The 25,206-nt window shown below is 46.5% G+C and overlaps 1 protein-coding gene across 2 annotated transcripts in view; it reads left to right on the plus strand.

The window, feature by feature from the left end:
- Positions 1-25,206, plus strand: part of GPRC5A (G protein-coupled receptor class C group 5 member A) — a 65,516-nt gene that overhangs the window by 3,209 nt on the left and 37,101 nt on the right. For both annotated transcript variants that reach the window (XM_062194849.1, XM_062194851.1), the window contains one exon: positions 7,956-8,037. The gene's annotated coding sequence lies outside the window, so the exon portion shown is untranslated. The remainder of the gene's footprint in view (positions 1-7,955; positions 8,038-25,206) is intronic.

Raw genomic sequence — 25,206 nt, forward strand, 5'->3', positions numbered from 1 at the left:
AGGTTATGGTGTGGGTTACAGTAAATGAGAGGTCCCACGTTACTAAAAGCAGGTAACAAAACACCATCAAGAGAGTTGGTCCTTGAAACTAAAATGAGAATACCAGAAGTTCTACTCTGCTTAATGCTTAAGGTGAAATCTGGCCTCAGGGCAGATAATAAATCAAGGTGTGAGTCACTTCTCTCTAGCTGGAATGACAAGAGATCCAGAACAGGGCCCTAGAGATTGAAGAGTGACCCACACCTACATTCCTTTTCATGCCTCACCTGTGCCAGGTATGCACTAAAACGGTAGCTAAAAATAACTGCCGAAACTTGAAGTCTGGAACAGCACTGAACAGCGCAACTAGCGTAGAGAGCTGATGTGTGCCAAGGAGGAAGGAGTCGGGAAGAAAATGGGCTCAGGTGGGGGCAGGTGGTTGTTGATGTCCTGCGCACTTTTGCCTGCTCAGTCATCCGTTTACCAGATACCTTCCAAACAGGAAGGATGTCCCCTGTTACTGTCACTCTTTAGTAACCTGCCCATGTCCTCAAGGGGCTGGAAGGAGCAGGAGGAGCACAGTCGAGTGTGGGAAGTGTCACGGGACCCGTTGGCCCTTGCTGTGTGACCTTATTCGAGTTACCTGACCTCTGGGAACCTTTCCCATTTGCTAGTATGGAAATATGACCATCCCTCCTCTCTGCCTCACAGAGTCTGGAACCTAGTTTTAGAAATCCGGTTCTCCCTCTCTCTGCCTTCCTGCGTCTGTGATGTCCTGGCCACAGTGCTGGGCTCTGCGAAGACAAATGTCAAAGTCAGCCTTGGCCTTGCTCCTGACTGCTTACACTGCGGACCATGGCTAATTCAGTGATGCCACTGACATCTACAGGGTCTGACACACAAAGTGCTCAGTAACTTAGTAAATGTCGGTAGTACCACATGCTTTAGTCCTGAAAGGCGGATATGGTCATTTCCATTATGAGCCACAAAGTCAGACTGCCTGATGGCCCCTTATGGCAATGAGGCCTTGGACACATTACCTAACCTGTTTTTGTTTCAATCTGCTTACCATCATCATCATCATCATAGTACCTGCCTCCTTGGCTTGTGAGGGTTAAGCAAACATAGAAGGGATCTTCAGAAAGTTCATGGAAAATGTGTATTATATAAAAACTATGCATGGATTTCAACATGTATTTTGATTCAAAGTAAACCCGTCTTTGCATTCCATTTTCCATGAACTTTTTGCAGTGCTGTCACACTGTGGCTCATCATGATGATCTGTAAATGTCAGCCACTATAATCCTTCTTACCGTTAGTGCGGGTGAACAGTGGTTAAGCAGCCAGCTTAGGTTGAAGAACCGGTAAGGGCTAAGTAAGACTTTGAAGCCAAAGCTGATTCCAAGTCCCTGTTCTTTACACTAAATGCGCTGTTAGTGTGTGTGTATGTATAATTCCATGTTATATTATTCATTCAGTCAGTGCTTATTGAGTAAATGGCTGAACCATCATTTATTGTTTTTTTTTTTTTACCTCTTTGGAAAAGAAAATGTTCTTTTTAATAAATAAGTACATTTGAGCTTTCAGATGCCAACCTATTTTCAAATTGCCAGCAGCCAGGTAATAGAATCTGACATTTTCACTTTCACCAGTAGATGGCAGGAGGAAAAAACGATCACCCCCAAATGGAAGAGTTCATTCTGGGCAGCAGGATGAGTAGTGAGCGTGACTGGGGCACAGAGGCAGGGTGTGGGGCTCTTGTGTGGTGTGTGGCCCATGGTGAACAAGGGCTCATGGGCAGGTGGCTATGAGAAGCACCTGCAGGTGTTTGAAGAGTGCCTGCCTTCAAGAAGAATAAGTGGGTTGACTCAGAAGATGGGAACTGGGTGAACCAAAGTAAACCGAAGTCCAGACCTGGTAAGAAGAAAAAGCTGCATGGCACTGTTGTATCCACTTCCATGTCCCAGCCTGTGTTCCCGGCTTCCCAGGTGACGAGCCCCTCTATTCTTTTCTAAAGCCTGCCCTTCCCTCCTGGGATATTTGGTCACTTGCCCTCTGCCCCTACCCCAGCCTGTGACTTAGGAATATTGGTATTCCCCATGCCTACCACACTAAGGATTTGTATTTATTAATGTAAATTGCGCGGAGTCATTGGTCCCTTAGGCTTGTTCCAAAGCCCTCACCCCTTCATCAAATAAGCTTGGTGCTGGGTAGCTGATGAGCCACTTGTTCATTCCTTTTGTTCTATTTTCTTTTACTTTTTTTTTTTTTTTTTTTGACAGGCAGAGTGGATAGTGAGAGAGAGACAGAGAGAAAGGTCTTCCTTTTTGCCGTTGGTTCACCCTCCAATGGCCACTGCGGCAGGCGCATTGTGCTGATCCGAAGGCAGGAGCCAGGCGCTTCTCCTGGTCTCCCATGCGGGTGCAGGGCCCAAGCACTTGGGCCATCCTCCACTGCCTTCCCGGGCCATAGCAGAGAGCTGGCCTGGAAGAGGGGCAACCGGGATAGAATCCGGCGCCCCAGCCGGGACTAGAACCCGGTGTGCCGGCGCCGCAAGGCGGAGGATTAGCCTGTTAAGCCACAGCGCCGGCCCCTTTTGTTCTAAAGACATATCCTTCAGGTCAGATTGATGGAGAATCGTCCTTCTGTGTCCAAAGGAGTAGTAGTAGTAATCAGGCATGGTGGTTGGAAATACTGGGCTTACTGACTTGGAGGCTGGCTCTTCGTCCCCCTAAGCATTCCCGTGGGGACAAGAGTCCATTGCTGACTCATGCCTAATACTCCATGTCTTTAGCATTCTCTAACCCAGGCTATTCAGTGCAGTGCCAACCTCAGACCAATAGCCTGTTGTGTTTCCTGATGGGTCAGGAGAGTGGGAACTGTCCTTGGTTTCTTATTTGATGTACTTCTTTTTGTGTATTGTAGTGACTGCTTATTTGCTTTTAAAGAGTGAGTCTTTACAAGAAGGCTGGGGTGAGCCTGCTGTGTGCACGGCATTGGCTTTCGCTGCCTCGCACATGGACTGGAGGCAACGGAAAACTTGTTTGTGATATTTAAAAACCACAACCTGGTCATTCGTTATTTGGTGTCTTCCATGACTTCTAAATTCACCAGGGTGGAGTTTGTAGGGTGAGCTTATGTTGACAAAGTGAAGTAAAAATGTGGCTCTGTTTCTATTTGGTTGTGGATTTCGAGGGACTGGGGTCAAGAAGGAAGTGGAGTAAATTTCCTCCCCTTCATGGTTTTGTGTTGGGACCAAGTCTGTAGAAATAAATAAAGTTGACACGTGGACACTGCCTCACACAAAGTCAGAATTTTTGGATTGAGAGAATCTTTTGATCAGCCCAAATCTGTTTATTTCTCCTTTGGAAACTTAAAGGAAATATTCCTGTGTGTATAAATCTCTCTAAGTGTTATAATGTGCCCACAGGCTCATAACTACTTAAGGAGAGACACTAGGGGTGGGAATTTAGGAGAGTGGTTAAGACACCTGTGTCACACGTTGGCGTGAATGCCTGGGCTCTGGCTCAAGCATCTAACTCCAGCTTCCTGTCCATGCTCAATGGATGATAGCTCAAGTACTTGGGTCCCTGCCACCCATGTGGTAGACCTGGGCATTTGGAGAGTGAATCAGTGGATAGGAAATGTCTATCTGTGTCTCAAGTAGAACAAATGAAAAACCCAAGGGGAAAAAAAAAGAAGAGAGACACTAAAGCAGATTCTTCTTATTAAAAAATGTTGTAGTTTTTTTTTTTTTTAATTTGACAGGTAGAGTTAATAGACAGAGAGAGAGAGAGAGAGAGAGGTCTTCCTTCCGCTGGTTCACTCCCCAAATGGCCGCTATAGCCGGCGCTGTGCTGATCCGAAGCCAGGAGCCAGGTCCTTCTTCCTGGTCTCCCACGCGGGTGCAGGGCCCAAGCACTTGGGCCATCCTCCACTGCCCTCCCAGGCCATAGCAGAGAGCTGGCCTGGAAGAGCAGCAGCTGGGACTAGAACCTGGCACCCATATTGGATGCCGGCCCTGCAGGGGGAGGATTAACTAAGTGAGCCACGGCGCCAGTCCCTGTAGTGGGGTTTTGTTCATAATTTGTATTTTAGGGGGAAAAAATGCCTGATCTTCAGGACTACTTGTTTTTGGAAGGCAGAATAACAGAGAGAGAGAGAGAGAGAGAGAGATGCCTTCCATCCTCTCATTCATTTCCCAGATGTCTGTAACGGCCAGGTCTGGGTCAGGCTGAAGCCTGGAGCCAGGAGTTCCATCCCGGTCTCTCACATGGGTGGCAGGAGTCCAAGCGTTTGGGCCCATTCCACTGGTCTCCAGGCCCATTAGCTGGATCAGGGAGCTAGACCAGAAGCAGAGCAGCTGGGACTCAAACCGGTGGTCATACAGGATGCCAGTGTTGCAGGTAGTTGTTGAACCTGAGTTCCACAACACCGGCCCCCCAGAGCTAGCATCTTGAGACTGAAATCTATTTTTGAGAAGACAGGTGGGAGACTTTTAAAGACAAAAATATGCTTTAGCTCACCCAGGTTAGCCTAATTTTCTTAATACATGCTGGTGCTGCCCCTAACCAAGTTCTAGAAGTTACCGCAGGAGGAACGTGAGTAAGACACTTCTTACCTCAGCCCTTCCATGACTTTGTCTTGGGGTACTCAAGTTAGTGCCTAGGTCACCAAGGGCAGCCCTGAGGGAGACAGAAGACTCCACAAAGACAAGGTCCTGGCCAAGAGGGCTGTGTGGGAACGGAAGCAGAGCTGCCCAGCTGGGCGGGGTCAGGGAGAGAGGAAAGGGGAGCGGTGCTCCGGTGAGATTTACAGCCTGGACGTCAACTTTGGAGATTATGGTGCCCAGCCACGGGGTAGTCATTTCCTGCCTGGTCCCAACGCTCTGCAAATTCCCTGAGTTACTCACTGGCCAGTGGCTTGTGGCCAGGGCTCGTCTTCCTGCCCTGTGACCCAGAGGAGCCGTTTCCAAGTGGGGCACAGGCATCCAGGGACAAGAGGTTGTATGACAATCTGCTGGGGTATGTAGGGAAGGCCCTAAAACTTTCAGTTTTTAACATTCATCTCTGTGTTTTTATATTTCACTAAGCACACAAAGTAACAACAATTTATAATGCATATATGTTATCCCTCTAGATCTGTGGGAAAGTGCTTTCAGGACCTCTACAGACATCAAAATCGACGGGGGCTAATTTTTTTTTTCTGGGTAAATGTGAAAAGAGGAATTTTTATATGCCTCTTTTTAAATCTTTTTTGAAGGTTTTTATTTAATGAATACAAATTTTCATATGTACAGCTTTTAGGGATATAGTGTTTCTATAGGCACTTGGTCTCATTTATGTGATCCCTTTGACTTATGGTCCTATCTATATGATCAATTCCATACTTAATACAATCACTTTATCACATAAGATGGGATTAGTGCCACCCAGCTAAATGGGATTTGAAATCCCATGGCAAGTTTTTAGCTTCACCCTTAGGAGTAAGTCTGTGGGAATGTGTGCTGATCTGTACAGCTCCTCCCTCGCTCATTCCCACTCTTATTTTTAACTGGGATCTATTTTCGATTGCCTTAATACATCTATGATTAATTTTATGTTAAGTAAGGAGTTCAACCAATGGTATTAAGTAGAGAGGAAAAAAGAATAAAAAAATGAAAAATAAGGCCAGCGCCGTGGCTTAACAGGCTAATCCTCCGCCTTGCGGCGCCGGGACACCAGGTTCTAGTCCTGGTTGAGGTGCCGGATTCTATCCTGGTTGCCCCTCTTCCAGGCCAGCTCTCTGCTATGGCCCGGGAAGGCAGTGGAGGATGGCCCAGGTCCTTGGGTCATGCACCCCATGGGAGACCAGGAGAAGCACCTGGCTCCTGGCTTCGGATCAGTGTGATGAGCCGGCCGCAGCGGCCATTGGAGGGTAAACCAACGGCAAAAAGGAAGACTTTTCTCTCTGTCTCTCTCTCTCACTGTCCACTCTGCCTGTCCAAAAAAAAAAAAAAAAAAAAAAAAGAAAGAAAGAAAGAAAGAAAGAAAAAGAAAAATAAACTGTTCCTCAATAGTCAAGACAAGGGCTGTTCAAATATTTGCTTCTCATAGTGTCAGTTCCACTTATACAGGTTTCCTTTTAGGTGCTCTGTTAGTTGTCACAGATCAGGGAGAACATATGATATTTGTCTCTTTGGTTTATTTCACTAAGTATGATATTTTCCATATTCATCCATTTAGCTGTAAATGACTGGATTTCATTTTTTTAACTGCTGTGTAATATTCCATAGAGTGCATATCCCGTAGTTTCTTTATCCAGTCTTCTGTTGATGGGCATTTAGGTTGATTCCATGTCTTGGCTATTGTGAATTGAGCTGCAATAAACATGGAGGTGCAGACAGCTTTTTTATTTGCTGATTTCATTTCCTTTGGGTAAATTCCAAGGAATGGGATGGCTGGGTCATATGGTAGGAGGTATCTGCAAACTATCTTCCACCAGTTTGCATTCCCACCAACAGTGTCCTTTTCCCCAACATCCTTGCCAGTGTTTGTTGTTTGTTGATTTCTGTATGAGAGCAATTCTAACTAGGGGGAGGTGAAACCTCATTGTGGTTGTGATTTGCATCTCCCTGATAGCTACTGATCCTGAGCATTTTTTCTTGTGTCTGTAGGCCATTTGGATTTCCTTTTTTGAGAAATGTCTATTTAAGTCCTTTGCCTACTTCTTGACTGGGTTGTTTGCTATTTTTGGGTTTTTTGATTGCCTTATATATTCTGGTTATTAATCCTTTATCAGTTGCATGGTTTGCAAATAATGTCCCTGCTTCTGTTGGTTGCTTCTTTACTTTCCTGACTATTTGTTTTGCTGTACAGAAGCTTCTCAATTTGATGTAATCCCACTTGATAATCTTGGTTTTTATTGCCTGTGCCTCTGGGGTTTTTTCCAGGAACTCTATGCTTAGGCTGATGTCTTGCAGGGTTTCCCCAGAGCTCTCTAGTAATTTGATGGTATTGGGTTGTAGATTTAGGTCCTTAATCCATTTTGAATGGATTTTTGTGTAAGGTGTAAGGTAGGGGTCTCTGCATGTGGAAATCCAGTTTTGGGGGCTAAATTTTTGTTTATTTAGGAGGCGAGGAGAGAGCAGGGGAGAACTCTCCCCAGTGCCTGTAGTGGCTGGGGCTGGCCTGAGGTCAAAGCCGGCAGCTGGGAACTCAGTCCAGCTCTATCATATGGGTGGCAGCTACCCAGCTTCTTCAGCCATGATCACCACCTTCCAGGGTCTTCATTAGCAGGAAGCTGAAGTTAGGAGCTGAAGGTGGGTAATGAACTCAGGTGCTCTGGTGTGGTGCACAGAAGTATTAGCTGCTAGGCCGAATACCTGCCCCATCTGATACTTTAAATCATCTCGAGGTTACTTACACCCAATACAATTTAATGCTATCTAAATGGTTGTCATACTGTATTGTTTAGGAAATAATAATTAAAAAAAAGTCTATATGTATTCAGTACAGATGCAGTGTTTTTCCCCAAATATTTTCCTTCTTTGGTTGGTTGTGTTCATGGATGCTGAACCTGCAGACACCAATTATATACAAATACGAAGGCACGTTAAAAATATTATGTTGAAGTGGTTTTTCTACTTGTTGAAGTCTTGATTTAGTGGAGGATTACATTTGCGATTATAAATTAAAAGTATGTCATTGCAAGAATTAAAGGAAAAATAAGAAAGGAAGGAGGAGGGAGAGTGCTAATTAAGGAAGGAAGAAGGTTGGATGGGAAGTATCCTTATGTTCTTAAACCTATATGAAATTTGTTCCCTTTATAGAAATTTAAAAAATATTACGTTGAGTAGAGGTGTATTATCAAGAAAGTTTGGACTACAGCCCTAGTGAACTGTTCTGAAAAATTCTTTGAAAGCATTATTTATGTTTCATTCTGAAATTAATTTGCAAATAAAATGCCAATTCACTCTTCTATTTTTAAAATTACAGGTTATTGGAAATGAGTGGGGCCTCCACAGATAGAGGGGATTCAAACCAGGGATTATTCTCCAGACCCTTGTGTTCATTGGAGGTGGGTCAGCTGTTTTATCTTTTTCTAGAGCCTAATAGAAATCTTCTGTTTACCCAAAATAAGACCACATGCCTACTGTGTGCCAGGAGCTCTACTAACCATTGAGGTTATCAAAATCTGTTGGTTGCCACCTGCTAAATTTAGTTAGGATTGGTTGCAAGACAGGCATAGCCTTGCTCTTGCTACCTGTCCCCTAGCTATGACATCAAGATGTAAGAGAAGTCACCCAGATCTGTATTTCTAGCAAGATTATCACCCTTCACTGCAAAGCCATAATTCTATCTGCTTCAAAAGTCTTGAGTCTCCCTAGAGACCTCTTTTGGCAAGGAGGCTGTAATTAGAAGTGATTAACCATTTTCTCCTCAGAGACCATTAGGATTAATCCTAGTATGCCATGTGGCATTGCTTGCTTCATATATGCTGATTTTAACATTCATGAAATAACTCCCAAAGACTACACAAGAAATAGCAGCCGACATCAATAACCTCCAGGGATGGAAAAATGGTGTTTGAGGGAACTAAGAGATGAAAACCACTCACCATCTATACCTTTAATGAACTTTTGAGTTTTGAACAATGCAAATACATTTACCTACCTACCATCCCCAAAATAACTCCAAACAAATAAATATAAATAAAGTGTATAAAGAGTTTATTGAGTGGATTTCCTAACTTGACCCTGAGCTGGGGACTGGTGGGGGTATATAAACAAGTCGCTAATCACAGTGTCTACCCATAAGGGGATTACAGCCTAGTGGGAGTGAAAGATACACATGCAAATGACTATAACGTAATTGATGCAATGATAATTGCTATATGGAAGAGGGATGAAAAATGATGGACACCATTGTCTCACGTATACCTCATTATATAGTGATATGGCCCATTTCCTAATGGTTTGGGACATACACACATTTGTTGATTGGCAGATTTAGGATCCGAGGTGACCTTGGCCCTATTCCAGACACCTCCTTCCCTTTGTCCTGCCATCCATCCTATCTCTGCTTCACCCTTTTTGATCTGGGAATTGTTTTGGAGTTGAGATGTTTTTGTTTCTTCTTTCATTGTATATCTGTATGTATATTTAAACGAACAGCTTACTGAAATATTACTTATGTAGCATAAAATCCGTCCATTGTAATTGTTCAGTTCAATGACTTTTGTTTTTTGTTTTTTGTTTTAATTTTTTTTTTTTTAAATTTTTGACAGGCAGAGTGGACAGTGAGAGAGAGAGACAGAGAGAAAGGTCTTCCTTTTTTGCCGTTGGTTCACCTTCCAATGGCCGCTGCGGTAGGCGCGCTGCGGCCGGCGCACCGCGCTGTTCCGATGGCAGGAGCCAGGTGCTTATCCTGGTCTCCCATGGGGTGCAGGGCCCAAGGACTTGGGCCATCCTCCACTGCACTCCCTGGCCACAGCAGAGAGCTGGCCTGGAAGAGGGGCAACCGGGACAGAATCCGGTGCCCCGACCGGGACTAGAACCCGGTGTGCCGGCGCTGCAAGGCGGAGGATTAGCCTACTGAGCCGGGGCGCCGGCTTGTTTTTTGTTTTGATAGGCAGAGTGGACAGTGAGAGAGAGAGAGACAGGGAGAAAGGTCTTCCTTTTTGCCGTTGGTTCACCCTCCAGTGGTCGCTGCGGCCGGCGCACCGCGCTGATCCGAAGCCAGGAGCCAAGTGCTTCTCCTGGTCTCCCATGGGGTGAAGGGCCCAAGCACTTGGGCCATCCTCCACTGCCTTCCTGGGCCATAGCAGAGAGCTGGCCTGGAAGAGGGGCAAGCGGGACAGAACCGGCGCCCCGACTGGGACTAGAACCCAGTGTGCCAGCGCTGCAAGGCAGAGGATTAGCCTATTGAGCCGTGGCGCTGGCCCAGTTCAATGACTTTTAACACATTTGTGCAACCATCACCATAACCCACTTTTAGAACCCTGCCGTCAGAACATTTCCTCAGCTTCCTGTCCTAATTGTTTTGCCTTTTCTTGTATGAGATTTTCAACTCAGGTCTTCTGGTACATGACATCCCCTTTCACCACACCTTGTAAATCTGAGACAGGTTTGGTTGGTATTGAAGGGGAGCCTGGGATTTGCCACCAGGTTAAATGGCGCATGACTCTCTCGCCTCCCTTTGGGAGACTTAAGTCAGTGTTAACAATATTCTTTTATCTTCTCCTCCAGCTCTCTGCCAAATTAATCTGGGGAGGCTTGACTCTGTTTCCTTTTCATCCTTTGATTTTGAAAAATACTAAGACCTGTAGGACAAGCCATAAATGAGACTAGATCCTCCTTGGGAGAAGGGAGAAGCAATATCCATGCAGCGATGCTATGATAAGTCTTTCTAACTCAACGTGTATCAGATGCCCAAATGCCACAACTATTGTACAAAGCCCAGCGTGAAATGCAGTCACTAGTGACAGGGAGAGCTTTGGGAAGAGGTCTGGGAAGCCCAGGGAAATGCCTGGCACAGAACCCTGCTGGCCTCATCCCCACGGCTGTGAGGGGGTTGATGGAGACGGTTGTGTGTGCTGCTCTGTGCCAGGCAGGTGTAGACTGCTGATGAGGGCCCTCTTTCACACTTCTTGTTTTTCAGATTAGGAGACAGCAGATGGACAATTCAGGTGATTTGACTTTAAACCTCAGCTAGGTGGAGTGGAACACAGTGTGATGTGGGCAGGCAGTGCTTCCTGGGGCACAGGCCTGATATAGGGGGGACCTTGAAAGAACAGGAACGAGGCCAAGGATATACCACTCAAACCCAAGGGTGATGGCGGAATCCAGGGTACTCTCAGTGGTTTCAATGACAGGAAGCTACATGGGGGCCCAAGGGGCCGGCAGCTCTATGTACTGCTGTTCCTCTTCTGACTGCACAGTGAGGGTAATATGAGGCTGCTCAAGAAATTTCAAGGAAATGGAATTAAAAGATAAGTTTGTAAATCCATCGTTTTTTCATAATATGCATTTTCCTAAACTTTTTGGCGATCCTTCACATGCCTGGATTTCAAAAACTTTAACTCCCAAATGAACTCATGTTTAAAATTCTATTTATTTATTTTCATGTATCTGGAAGGCAGAGAGACAGAGTTCCCATTTACTGGTTCACTCCCCAAATGCCTGCAGTGGCTGGAGCTGGGCCCGGTGGAAGCTGGGAGCCAGAATTCAGCCCAGGTTTCCCGTGAGTGGCAGAGATCCAAGTGCATCAGCCACCAGCTGCTGCCTGCCAGGGTGCACGTTAGCAGGACACTGCAAGCAAAAGTGGAGCTAAGACGTGGACCTCGGCGCCCTGAACTGGGATGTGCGTGTGGAGAGCAGGGTCTGCCCACTCTGCCAAATGCCCACCCCGAAACTGATCTTTTAATTCCATTTCTCATGAACCTTTTGAAGTACGCTCATAGTTATACCACTTTCCCCAGTGTTACTGCGAGGACTGGAAGTGTAACTCTTGTGCTAACAGATACTCAGTAAATGGTGGGGGTGGTGATGACGACCATGGTGGCAGTGATGAGTTCTGTTTCACATCCCGAGAAGTGTCTAAGTGCGCATGTGCTGCTTTCCTTTGGAGCACTCAATCTGGAGGTTCAATGTTCATGGTCCGAACTTACATCCCTTCTCTGACCTCTTTTCATGTGCTCACATCATCCTCTCAGCTTCTGATGCTGCTGCAAAATACATGTATGTGCATACAGAACAAGCCAATCAGGTAACATATGTTAAACAGTGAGCGATCTCATAGAGTTTCCCTTCAAGAAGCCTTCAGACCTAATAGGAGAGCTCCAATTAAGTACACAGTTAAGGGATAATTCAAGAAAATTAAAATGGAGTGCTGATTATTTGACATAAGTAATTAAAGACTAAATCAAGAGAGAAAATAATGGTTAAGATGTAATTATAAAATAATAACAGCTAATACAGTATTTCTGAGCCTGTGCTGTGTGTCAAATGCTTTCAGAGTGCTGTTTTTTTTTTTTCGTGATTTATTTAATTGGCACAGAAATTCTCTAAGTAGCTATGATAAGCATTTTCCTTTCCAGAAGCAAAAGCTAAAGCCTAGACCAGTAGCTTTCTCAAGGTCACACAGTTGGTAAATTGTGAAAGAAGGGACACAGACCATAAGAGCAAATAAGCTAAGAGGAGGCAGATCACATCAGCCTAAGGAGAGGTTAGCCACAAATTCTTGTTTTTATTCCAGAGCTCCCCACCAGGTAAAACAAAACTTGTCATGTTATCTCCCCTCAAAGACAAACCACCAAACCACCAACCAATTCACCATGTACTCATCTGTGTCTTCCCCTTGGATAAAGATAGAGCTTGGCGTGGCCCATAAGGCTCTGCGTGGTACCACTGACCTCTGCAGCTCCTGTCTCACTGGCCTGACCTCTGACTGCCGCAGGGTTTTGCACATCATACTTTGCTTCCTTCCTCTGCAATTCTGCGCCCTTCACCCAGAGCACCTCTACCCATCCCTCAGACCCCTGCTCAAGCATACCCCCTCAGCAAAACCTTGCCTGAGGTCTCTGCCTAGGTCCAATCCGCCTATCAGAGGTTATCACACACACTCTCCCTACTCTCACACTTATCACAGTATTGTATCTGTCTAGGTATTTGTTTGCTATCACTTTCTCTCTAGATTATAAGCTCCATGAGGACTGCGAATCTGTTTTTATGTGTCACTGTATTTGGGGCACCAAGCAAAGTGTCAACCACCAAATGTACACTCAGTGAATATTTATGGAATGAATTGGAGAATTAGTAAAGAAGACCCCACAGAGGGTCTAGGACATGGAGAGCCCAAAAGTCAGGAAAGGTTGGGGAGGTGAGAAGAAGCATTTGAGGGAGGGAGACAAATAAGGCAAAGCATAAGTGCTCTTTCTGTAGAAGTGAGCTGAAAACGAGCAAACAAAACCCCAGCGTGGCAGTTCCCAGACCCACAGAAGTAGTACCTGTGCCTGCTGGACTGGCTCACTTACCTTACACTTTTGGAATTACTCTCATTGCCAAGAGTGTCTCCAAATACAGAAGACTCCTCCCTAAATTATACCTTCTCCTCTTACCACTTCTGAGAAGCATAGATACTCCTCAACCCAGATGTGGAAGATGGTTTCAGCCTCTACAGTGTTGTAGTGCTGCAGTTTTCCCGTTGCTCAGTGGATCCTTAGCTGGGTGGTGAGTGTTACATGTGGCTTATTCATGCTAAGAGGAAATGGAAGAAGAATCTGGGGCTGGCATTGTGGCGTAGTAGGTTAAGTCTCTGCCTATGGCGCCAGCATCCTCTATGGGTGCTGGTACGAGTTCCAAGTCCCAGCTACTCCACTTTTGATCCAGCTCCCTGCTAATGTGTCTGGGAAAGCAATGGAATATGGCCCAACATGGGAAACTCATGGGAAACCAGGGTTTCTGCACCCACATGGGAAACCAGGATGAAGTTCTAAGCTCCTGGCTTTAGCCTCATGAATAGATCTCTCCTTATTTCTCCCTCTCTTCTCTCTGTAACTCTGCCTTTCAAATAAATAAAATAAAAATCTTGAAAAAAAAAAAAAAAAAAAAGAGAACACCAGTATTGAGCAAAGGCCCACCTAGTCCAGGATGACTTAATCACATCTTGATTACATCTGCAAAGACTGATAGTTGGCCTTTATCTGCAGAGTCTACATTTGTGGATTTAACCCACTGGGGGATGGAAATACTGGAAAAAAAATTCCATCTGTACTAAACATGTGCACACTTTGTTTTCTTATCATTATTCCCTAAGCAATCCAGCATGGCAATTAAATTTACACTACATTTACAGTTAGGTAACACACATAGTCTAGAGAAGTACACGAGAGGATTTGTGTAAGTCATATGCGAATACTACGCCATTTTGTATAAAGGCTTGAACATCCTCAGGTTTTGTATCCATAGGGAGTACTGGAACCCACCTTCCACAGACATGGAAGGGCTAATGAATTCCCAAATAAAGTCCCACTCAAATGCACTGGGAGTTGAGATGAGAACACTTTTGGAGAGGTGCAATCATTCTAGCCACAACAGGGCACCAGATTTTTTTTTTTTTTTTAGATATACTTATTTATTTGAGAGGCAGAATTAGAGACAGAGAAGGAGAGACACATACACACACATACAGAGAGAGAGGACTTCCATCTGTGGATTTACTTCCCAAATTTCCTTAACTGCCAGAGCTGGGCTGGTAACTAGGACTCAAACTGGTGCCCATGTGGGATACCAGCATCGAAGGATGTGACTTTACTCACTATGCCACAATGCTGGCCCCTGACTGGTATCCTTTTTTTTTTTTTTTTGACAGGCAGAGTGGACAGTGAGAGAGAGAGACAGAGAAAGGTCTTCCTTTTCCGTTGGTTCACCCCGCAATGGCTGCTGCGGCCAGCGCACTGCAGCCAGTGCACCACGCTGATCCGAAGGCAGGAGCCAGGTGCTTCTCCTGGTCTCCCATGCCGGTGCAGGGCCCAAGCACTTGGGCCATCCTCCACTGCACTCCCGGGTCAAAGCAGAGAGCTGGACTGGAAGAGAAGCAACCGGGACTAGAACCTGGCGCCCCGACCGGGACTAGAACCCAGGATGCCAGCACCGCAGGCGGAGGATTAGTCTATTGAGCCGCAGCGCTGGCCTGGTATCCTCTTAAGAGAGAAATTTGGCCATAGACTAAGACACACAAGGAGAAAGCCATGCAATGATTGAGGTAGAGACTAGTGTAGTGCACCTACAAGCTGACCACCTGCGAGACTTGCTGGTGATCACCTGGAACTAGGAAGAAGCTGGGGAGATGCTCCCCAGAGCCTTCAGAGAGCAGAGACCTGCCGACTCCTTGATTTCTGGCTTCTAACCTCCAGATTTGGAGAGAAGAAATCTCTGTTATTTTAAGTCATCCTGTTTTCAGTAATTTGATAAATCAAGCTAATCCAGGAAGTTAATCCACATTCCCTGATGGCAAAACCATCCCCAGATCTTAGATATGAAAAGCCAGTTATGATACAAACAAGGAGACTCAAACTCATTTCACCAAGGTTCTATGGAATAGAGCAAACTGAAACTTAAGTTTGCTTAAATAGCTTAAATTGTGCCGGCGCCGCGGCTCAATAGGCTAATCCTCCGCCTCGCGGCGCCGGCACACCAGGTTCTAGTCCCGGTCGGGGTACCGATCCTGTCCCGGTTGCCCCTCTTCCAGGCCAGCTCTCTGCTGTGGCCAGGGAGTGCAGTGGAGGATGGCCCAAGTACTTGGGCCCTGCACCCCATGGGAGACCAGGATAAGCACCTGGCTCCTGCCATCGGATCGGCGCGGTGCGCCGGCCGCAGCACGCCAGCCGTGGCGGCCATTGGAGGGTGAACCAACGGCAAAGGAAGACCTTTCTCTCTGTCTCTCTCTCTCACTGTCCACTCTGCCTGTCAAAAATACAAAAAAAAAAAAAAAAAAAAAAAAAAAAAAAAGCTTAAATTGCTTAAATAGCTTAAGTAGCAGATACCCTTGAGTCTACAGCTGTTGTGAGCTGCATCACAATAAGGGGCAGGCATGGTGGTACAGTAGGTTAAGCCACTGCTTGGGATGCTGGCATCCTGTATGGAAGTACCAGTTTGAGTCCTGGCTCCTCTGTTTCCCATCCAGCTTCCTGCTAATCCATCCTGGGAGGCAGCAGATGATGCATCAAGTGCTTGGGCCCCTGCCACCACCATGGGAGGCACAGGTGGAATTCTGAGCACCTGGTTTTAGCCTGGCACAGCACTGGCAGTTGTGGGCATGTGGGGAATATACCAGTGGATGGAAGATCTCTCTCTCTCTTACTTAGCTTTTTATGTAGACCAAAGTTAATAAATAAATATTGTTTTAAAAATTAACTAATAGGCCGGTGCCGTGGCTTAACAGGCTAATCCTCCACCTTGCGGTGCCGGCACACTGGGTTCTAGTCCCGGTTGGGGCACCGGATTCTGTCCCGGTTGCCCCTCTTCCAGTCCAGCTCTCTGCTGTGGCCCGGGAGTGCAGTGGAGGATGGCCCAAGTGCTTGGGCCCTGCACCCCATGGGAGACCAGGAGAAGCACCTGGCTCCTGGCTTTGGATCAGCGAGATGCGCCGGCCGCAGCGGCCATTGGAGGGTGAACCAACGGCAAAGGAAGACCTTTCTCTCTGTCTCTCTCTCTCAATATTCACTCTGTCTGTTCAAAAAAAGAAATTAACTAATAATTACTCAGGGAGAAGTAGGTTGAGATTTTTCTCTCATTCGATAAAGCACATAGGTAGCATAAGTGATGACAAAATCACATGAAATCACCAAGGAGAACTAGGACATTTGGGAACTGTCTTTGGACTTCAATGTTGTTCTCAGGGCAAATTGGGGCAGCTAAACCCGTGCCCACTTCTTTATACCATGGTGAGCGACAGAACTCTGATAAAGAGAATAATTTTCATTTTATTTTTTAGAGTAGCAGGGAAAAGAGTACATGCTTGTTCTTGTGTCTATATAGGACATTCTTAATTTATTTTTCTTTTTCTTTTTTTTTTTATTTTTATTTTTGACAGGCAGAGTGGACAGTGAGAGAGAGACAGAGAGAAAGGTCTTCCTTTTGCCGTTGGTTCACCCTCCAATGGCCGCCGCGGTAGCGCGCTGCGGCCGGCGCACCGCGCTGATCCGATGGCAGGAGCCAGGTGTTTATCCTGGTCTCCCATGGGGTGCAGGGCCCAAGGGCTTGGGCCATCCTCCACTGCACTCCCTGGCCACAGCAGAGAGCTGGCCTGGAAGAGGGGCAACCGGGACAGGATCGGTACCCCGACCGGGACTAGAACCTGGTGTGCCGGCGCCGCTAGGCGGAGGATTAGCCTAGTGAGCCGAGGCGCCGGCCTATTAATTTATTTTTCTTTCATATAGCTCTGCTAATTATCAATTTGTGACCCGTCCACTCCAAATTCACCCTTTCGTACTTGCTCCATGATAAAGCACTGACTTTGGTGACCGTGGTGTTAAATGATGGCTCTAGTGGGCAAAGGAGGAATGTTTCAGGCATTGCTTCCTGATTCCCATGTGTTGTGCACTGAACAGAACTTGGCTCCCAAACTCATGCAGGTGTTTAAACTCTGAAGTTAATGTGAAAGGTTGACAGGTTAAGCGTGGAGACTTGGTCTAATTACGGTGTCTGGAGGTGGGTCTGGTGGGAGGCCTTTAGGTCACGGGGGCCTTCCCCTCAGAAAGCGGTTCTCATGAAAGAGTCGGTTAGTATTTCAGCTGCGCTCAGCCTAGATTTTTTTCTCGGCTTCCTGGCTCACCATCTGATGGTTCTTCCATACCTGCTCTGCCACGGCCAGCCTCCACTAGACACCAGCCTAATGGGGCTGCCTAGTCCTAAACTGTGAACCTCCAAGCTGTAAGGTGCCCAGATAAGCCTTTTCCTTTTCGGGAAGGTCCTCTCACCTATTTTAGTTAAAGTAATGAAAAGCCCAGGTGTTCTTTGGTTTTTCTTGCTCTTTCTTCATGAGTGGTCAGGAGTACAGGCCTATGAGGACATCTAATGGTAGTGTGACCCCAGCATGTGCACCAGATAGTCAGTCTTTTAATGACCCAACCCCCTCATTCCCAGTGACCAGCTTCCTATGGTTTTCCTTATAGAGATGCTGGAAGCTCTAAGCCTTGCATCCATAGTGGTGCCCTAAATTCCTTCTGCACACCTGCCTGACCTACACTCTGGTCATCTACACCTTGGAGGACTGTTTCTTGGTGGCCCAGAGATTGTGGACTGTGTCTGGCCTGGGCAGCCCGCTTCTCTGCCATCCAGTATGCTGCAACCACGTCTCCAGTGAGAGCTGATACCAGGCTCAGAGAGGGGGCCTCCCTCCAAGTTTGCCTTTCCTTGATTATTCTCCCTTAGCCTTTAGAGTTATTTTTAACATTTTTAGTGTTTTGTTCCTATCAGAGCTTCATAAGATTTTGTACCAGACATCCAGCGCCTAGAATACTGCTTTTTTATTTTACCTGGACTAATGCAGCTGTAGTTACTCTTTGACAAGAGGCAAAAATGCAGGGACTTCTTTTCTTACGAGACAGGGTCTTTGAACAAGCCTTTGACGTCTGTTTTAATTTCCCTGATTGAAACCCATGAAGTGCAAGTGTTCAGTAATGGTCTTGGGATCTGCCTGAGAGGCCCTCACCCTGCCCTGGATGCTGCAGTTGTCTCAGCTGTCTTTCCTGTGCAGCTTATCTGAACGCTCAAAGGTTATGCATGTACTCATGTAGCCGTTGAAAGACACATTTTTTATGGCAGTGAGAGTCTTCTCTGTGATTGGTAAGTTAAGACATGCTAATCCTAAGAAAGATCATCTGTGTGTGTGTGTTACAGGTAACATAAGGTGTAGCAAATGGGAGGGTAGTTTTAATCAGCTTGTTTGCTATTTATGAGAAGTAAATGAGATACTATAGATAAAATGCTCAACTGTGAGACACTGTGTGTGCTCAGTCATTGTGGGTTTTCTACTTACTCATTCGTTTATCTATCTCAAACTCATTAATCAGCTACCATATACAAGGTGCTATTACTGGCACAGGGTGTGAGGATGCACAAGACTCATTTCTTGCTCTCAAAGAAGGAAGGAAACCTGGTCAGTCCCCTGGTTAGTAGTCAAAGTGTGAGAGGCAGTCTCCCTCTGGGTTCTTTCCAGAGATACAGACTTTAAAGTAAATGGAGTATAAGTAATGATTTAGTAGTAAAATTTGTAACATTGAGATAATCACATGTTTTCCAGTGTGTTAATTTTGGTGTGAGCTTTGAAAAGCCCAGGTTATTGTTGTTATTGATATAGATACCTTTTCTATAATTAGTTATGAGTATATTTTATAATTAGTTGTGAGTCTATTTAGTCACATATGATATGTATCACCACATAGTAGGCTCTATGATAAATATTACAAATCAATACGTAATTTAATCCTTAAAGCTGTATTCTAAACTAAGCATTATTGTCTCTATTTTATAGATTATTAAGAGAGATTGAGAAAATTTTCTTTAGTCACTTGACAAGCAAATTGAGGATCAGGAGTCAAATACAACTCCATATAACTCAAAAGTTCATACTCTAAAATTTTTTTAAAAAATTTTTAATTGAAAACCAGAGAGACACAAAAAGATTCTAGAGACAGAGGTAGATAGATAGATAAATAGATCAATCGATCATCCATATGCTTGTTCATGCCCCAAATGGCTGCAACAGCCAGGCTTGGCCAGATGGAAACCAGGTGCCCAGAACTCAATGTAGGTCTCCATCTGAGTGACAGGGACCCCAGTACTTGGACCTTCACCTTCTGTCTCCACAGGGTGTGTATTAACAGGAAGCTGGAGCTGAAAGTGGAGCTAGGACTCAAAACCAGGAACTCTGAGATGCAACATGGTTTTCCAAGTGGCATCTTAATTGCTGTGCCAGATACCCACCCTAAAAGCTCACGCTTTTATCAGCCACACCAAACTACTTTCTTTTGTTGATTTACAGTTCACTTGTGCTAAGGACCAGACTGTTATTTCTTCATCCTTCTCCCACCACCCAAACTAATTCCTCAGTGTTGTACTTGACCTTCTCTTCTCTAGACCAAGGCTACTTGAGGGTAGACACATCTGCTGTTCACCAGTGTGTCCCCAGTTGTCGTGGTTATCTATTACTGCATGATGAAGCCACCCTAAAGACTAGTGCCTTATAGGAACAATTTGTTATTAAATCTCATAGTCCTGGCCGGCGCCGTGGCTTAACAGGCTAATCCTCCGCCTTGAGGCACTGGCACACCGGGTTCTAGTCCCGGTTGGGGCGCTGGATTCTGTCCCGGTTGCCCCTCTTCCAGGCCAGCTCTCTGCGATGGCCCGGGAAGGCAGTGGAGGATGGCCCAAGTGCTTGGGCCCTGCACCCCATGGGAGACCAGGAGAAGCACCTGGCTCCTGGCTTCGGATCAGCGAGATGCGCCGGCCGCAGCGGCCATTGGAGGGTGAACCAACGGCAAAGGAAGACCTTTCTCTCTGTCTCTCTCTCTCTCTCACTATCCACTCTGTCTGTAAAAAAAAAAAAAAAAAAAAAAAAAAAAAAAAAAAAAAAAAAATCTCATAGTCCTGTGTGTTGACTGGACTTAGTTGCCATTGTGGTTCTTTCTTGGGTTGCCTCTTGGTTGATTGCCGAAGGTTCAAATGAGCTGGATGTGCTTCCAAGATGGCTTTTTTTTTTTTTGACAGGCAGAGTGGACAGTGAGAGAGAGAGACAGAGAGAAAGGTCTTCCTTTACTGTTGGTTCACCCCGCAATGGCCGCTGCGGCCAGCGCACTGCGCTGTTCCGAAGCCAGGAGCCAGGTGCTTCTCCTAGTCTCCCATGTGGGTGCAGGGCCCAAACACTTGGGCCATCCTCCACTGCACTCCCGGGCCACAGCAGAGAGCTGGCCTGGAAGAGGAGCAACCGGGACAGAATCTGGCGCCCCGACTGGGACTAGAACCTGGTGTGCCGGCGCTGCAAGGCAGAGGATTAGCCTATTGAGCTGTGGCGCCGGCCAGCCAAGATGGCTTCTTAATCATATGTCTAGTGCATGGCCTATTACAGCTGAGGACTGGTCAGGCATCTTTCCAACTCCATAGAATGTTTCCATGTAGCCAGCACAGTTTTCTCATAGCATGAAATACTTGTGATAAAAATACTGTCAGTTTTCCCCAGAGTGACTGTTCCAGGAGACTTGGGTGGAGGCTGTGAGACATTTTATGACCGAACCCTAGAAGTTACTCAGTATCACTTCTACCATATTCCATCGTGAGTCACAGGTCAACTGAATTTCAGTATGTGAGGTCATTATATAAGAGCCTGAATATCAGCAGGCTTCATGCAATGGGGACCATCTTTGGAGATTACATGCTACAGAGGGGAGACGGTAGTCTGGGAAGGGAAAGCCTCTTAGAGGAGAGGATATATACATGAGGATTCCAAGACAATGATTAGGAGTTAGCCAAGGAAATATAGGTGGGGAAAACAGGAGGGAAGGAAGAGTTTTCCAGGCAGAAGACTTGTATAAAAACTCAGAGGGAAGAGGGGAGGGATGACGAGCATGGACTCTTCAAGTTCTCCCACTTACTTGCAGGGGTCGGGGGCGGGAGACTTTGGACACTGATTTAACCTTTTGGTGTCTCAGTTTCCTCATCTGTGAAATGGAGATAATCCACAGTCATTACTGAGCAGAGTTGTAAAGATTAACTTCCTTGATCCATGAAGAGTTGTTTAGCACAACACCTAACGTACAGAAAAGACTCAGTAAGTGGCCTTTGTTGCGATGATCAGCACTGTAGAGGGAACCGTGGGAATGTAAATATGGCTGGAACATAGAATTCCAGTTGGGGAATGGTGAGATATGAGTCTGGAATGGTCCACAGGAGCCAGGTCATGAACGATGTTGTAAGTCACACATAGGTGTTTGAATTGCGCCCTAGAGTAAATGAAGACAGGTTAAGCAGGGGGGAGTTGACCAGACTTGAGGTTTTGGAAAGCCCTCTCTACTAATGGTCTCTGCAGAGGGGACGCATGAGGGAGGAGAAACCTGAGACAGAGAGGTCAGTTAGCAGCTATCGTGGTCAGCAAGGGACATGGTGGCCTGGCCCAAGGGTATGTATGTGATGGAGAGAGGTGCACTTGGTAAAGGTCACAGTGCTAGTTAGTGACAGAGCGGGCACTGGAGCTGCTGACTAGGTACACAGGAATTTCCTGCCAGGAAATTAACCTTTTGTACTTGTTGATTTAGGCATGAGTTTCATATGTGTGATTTGATAGGTAGAGAAGTGGCTACAAGTGCCTGGGCAGAGATGATTTTTCTGGGAGGTCTGGTTTTCGTTTCCATTGCTTGGGCCTGCAGTTGCTAATAATAACTCATGGGTCCTGAGAATCACTGCTCCAAGAGAAATGGGCAGAGTCATCCTTTTCAGAGGGGAGGGTTATCCCCCCGCCACTGGTTTATATTTATGGGGTCCCATCCCATCTTCTCATAACTTCTTCATTTGTTCTCCTGTGGCTTGACTGGGAGTGTTTATTTGCTTTTTCTGCCTTAATTGGGTTATAAACACCGGTAAGAGGTGATTGGCTGCTTCGTTGCAGTGTTGTTGGCCTTTCACATTGTTTCTCTCAAACATTCTCTGTGGACCAACACAGATTGGTCACGGGGTTCACCTTCCTAGAAGGTCCAGGCCTGGATTCAGGTTGCTGTGTAGAGGTGAGTGGAGAGGAGCCCCATGGGGGAGTGGGCTTCTAAGGAAAGACGTCCGAAATGGCCAGGGCGTCTGCCAGCACCTTGGGCAAAGAATGAGCATGGAGGTGGGGTCGGCATTTGGCTTAGCAGCTAATTCACCACATGGGATGCCTGCATCCCATAGGGAGTGCCTGTGTTTGAGTTCTGGCTTTACCCAGGATAATAGTTCCCTGCTAATGTGTACCCTGAAAGGTAGATGATAACTCAAGTAGTTGGGTGCCTGTCATCCATGTGGGAGAGACCTGGATTGAGTTCCTGGTTCCTGGCTTTGGCCTGGCCCAGCCTCAGCTGCTGGGAGGCATTTGGAGAGTGAACCAGTGGATGGGGGCTCTCTGTCTCTGCTTCTCAAATAGGATGAATTCAAAGCATTAAAAAAAAAAAAAAAAAAAAAAGAAGAGTGAGGCTGTGGTGTTCTCATCCGCTACTTGAGGCGACACGGAAAGTCTCCTGGGATCTCTTTGCCTGTCCGCAGACATCCGGGATTGTTCCTGCTTCCCTAGAGGGATTTGATGGCTAGAGTTATATGTGTTCTTCAAAGCACAGCTCAGGTTCCAGCTCTGTGGGAAGACTTCCCTCACCATTCTGGGCCTTGTGGGGCACCCCCCCCCCCCCGCCAACACTCATTTTCTGTGGCCTTTGAAGAGACACAGAGGAAGAGCAGTTGCCACATACCTCAGTGCCCACTCCCACATGGTGCCATGTTGTCCAATGTGGTGCTGCCCTCAACACCTCACAGCTTTGCTAAAGCCCCTGAGGGTTTTCCATTCCTTATGTGTCCCCATGATCCCTCTCAGGCAACCCCTGCTGGTTGGCAGATCCAGAAATGGAAGACTTGCCACTTCATAGCTGGGGCAGAGGAGGAGGAAGGGTGAAGCCATCTGCCAGGACTGTAAAGCTTGGCATTTGTTCAGGAGCGAACCAGCTGGGGTTAAACATTTCACAAACATCTGCAGTTTCCTCCTCTCAGCAAACTCCGGGGTAGGTCCTGTTATTTCCATTTTAGAGATGAAGAAACTGAAGTTTGCCATGTGAATGAATCCACCACAATTAGGTGCCAAACACAGAAGGAAAACCCAGCTTGTCTCACCCTAACATAGTTAAACTTCTTGATTTTAGTACTTTCTATAGTGTGTTACGTTTCCCTACCTGGTTCCTTTACAAATTAGACTATTAGGTTTCTTTTTCTTATTTTATATGAAAGATGGAGATTGATTTCCCATCTGGTGGTTCACTTCCCAAATGCCAGCAACAGCTAGGGTTGGGTCACCCCAGAGCCAGGAGCCTGGAATCAATCTGAGTCTCCCATGTGGGTGGCAGGGACCAAAGTACTCGAGCCATCACCTGCTGTCTTCTAAGGTGTGCATTAGAAGGAAGCCAGGTCAGAAGTGGAGGAGCTAGGACTTGAACCAGGTTCTCTGATGTGGATAGGGAGAGTCCCAAGTGGGGTCCTAGCAGTTGTGCCACGTGCCCGCCCCTCTGTTATCTTTTCTATGTTTTATGTGTATTTTAATCATGGCCTAGCACAGAACCTGAGGCACAGTTGGTAATGGATGAGTGACAGTAACTAAATGTCAAGTGAATGAAGAGCTTCTTCCAGGGCAGCAGCACTGCCTCTCTGGAAAGACTAGACTGCTCCTCCCCCCCCCCCCCCTTCAGAGCAGGATCTCATGGGAGTCTCCTCTCGCCTCCAAGTGACGCCATCAGGCACCAGGTGAGAGAACAGTCTGCCTTTCCTGCTCCCCTTGGAAGCCCACAGTAGGAGGCGGTGTGTCCTGAGCAGACAGCTCCTCTGTGGAGCCTCCTTAGCCCAGCAGGGCCAGTGCCTGTCTTCTGGCTCTCCTCGTTTGATCCAGGTCGACCCCATCTGAATCCACAGAAACCCTTGGAAGCCGTCACTGTCAACCTGTCTACCTAAGGTGGGATGACAAGCCTAGGCTCTGGCCAGAGAGATTAGGGTTTGATCCTGACTCTCTCTCTCTCTCTCTCTCTCTCTCTCTCTGGCCAGGTCTGTGACCTTGGCCAGTTAGTCAACCTTGGTCAGCCTCTAGGTCTTTCCTGTAAAGTGGACATACAAGTAATGTCCTCTCCATCCAGCGGTTCTGAGGAATGAATGAGAAAATGTGTGCATAGCCTTCATCTCAGGGTGCTGTGAATGGCAGCTTCCATCACTGGCTTTTTGAAAGTCCGAGATTGGGATGTGAAAGCCAAAGAGTAATAATATCAGGCACTGTTGGGTGCTCTGCCAGTCCCTCTTTGTGCTTCTCAAAGCAAGACTGTCAAACAGTTGGAGTTGATTTTCTAGTGCCTTCTCCTTTTCACTGGCAACTGTGGGAACTCGGGCTCCCTCAGGAAGTGCTCACAGGACATCTGCACCTGAGAAGGGAGAAAGCCAAGCAAGGGTGTGTTCTCAGGTGTAGGCATGCATGGGGCAGCCTCCACCTGATCCCCTGGGAATGGAGGCAGGGGACACAAAACTGGCCTAAGCTTGCAGCTCTGGTACTCCCACGCCTGTACTTGCATGGGCCAGTGGTCAGCCAGTCTTTTGTTCAAGTGCCATGGAGGGCCCTAAATTCTGGCTGTTGCTGGTTTTTCAGAGATGCAGGCAAACGGGGCTCTAGGGGAGGAAGATTTCGTATGAGCTATTAAAAGAGGAATGTTGGATTATAATTTATGCACACAATGGGAAGAACTAGTGACCTCATGACCAGAGTAATGTGTTGGCAACTCGGGCATTATTAGTACTTTATTTGTCACTTAAATATTTATATATTTATTTGAGAGGCAGGGTGAGACGGTGCAGGGAGAGCCCTCACATGCAGTGGCTCACTCCAGATGCCTGCATTGAGCCAGGAATCTCATGTGGGTGGCAGAGACACAGTTGCTTGAGCCATCAACCGCTGTCTCCCAGGGTTCGTTCATATCAGTGGGAAGCTG

This window comes from Lepus europaeus, chromosome 6 (assembly GCF_033115175.1).
Source record: "Lepus europaeus isolate LE1 chromosome 6, mLepTim1.pri, whole genome shotgun sequence".
Taxonomy (NCBI): domain Eukaryota; kingdom Metazoa; phylum Chordata; class Mammalia; order Lagomorpha; family Leporidae; genus Lepus; species Lepus europaeus.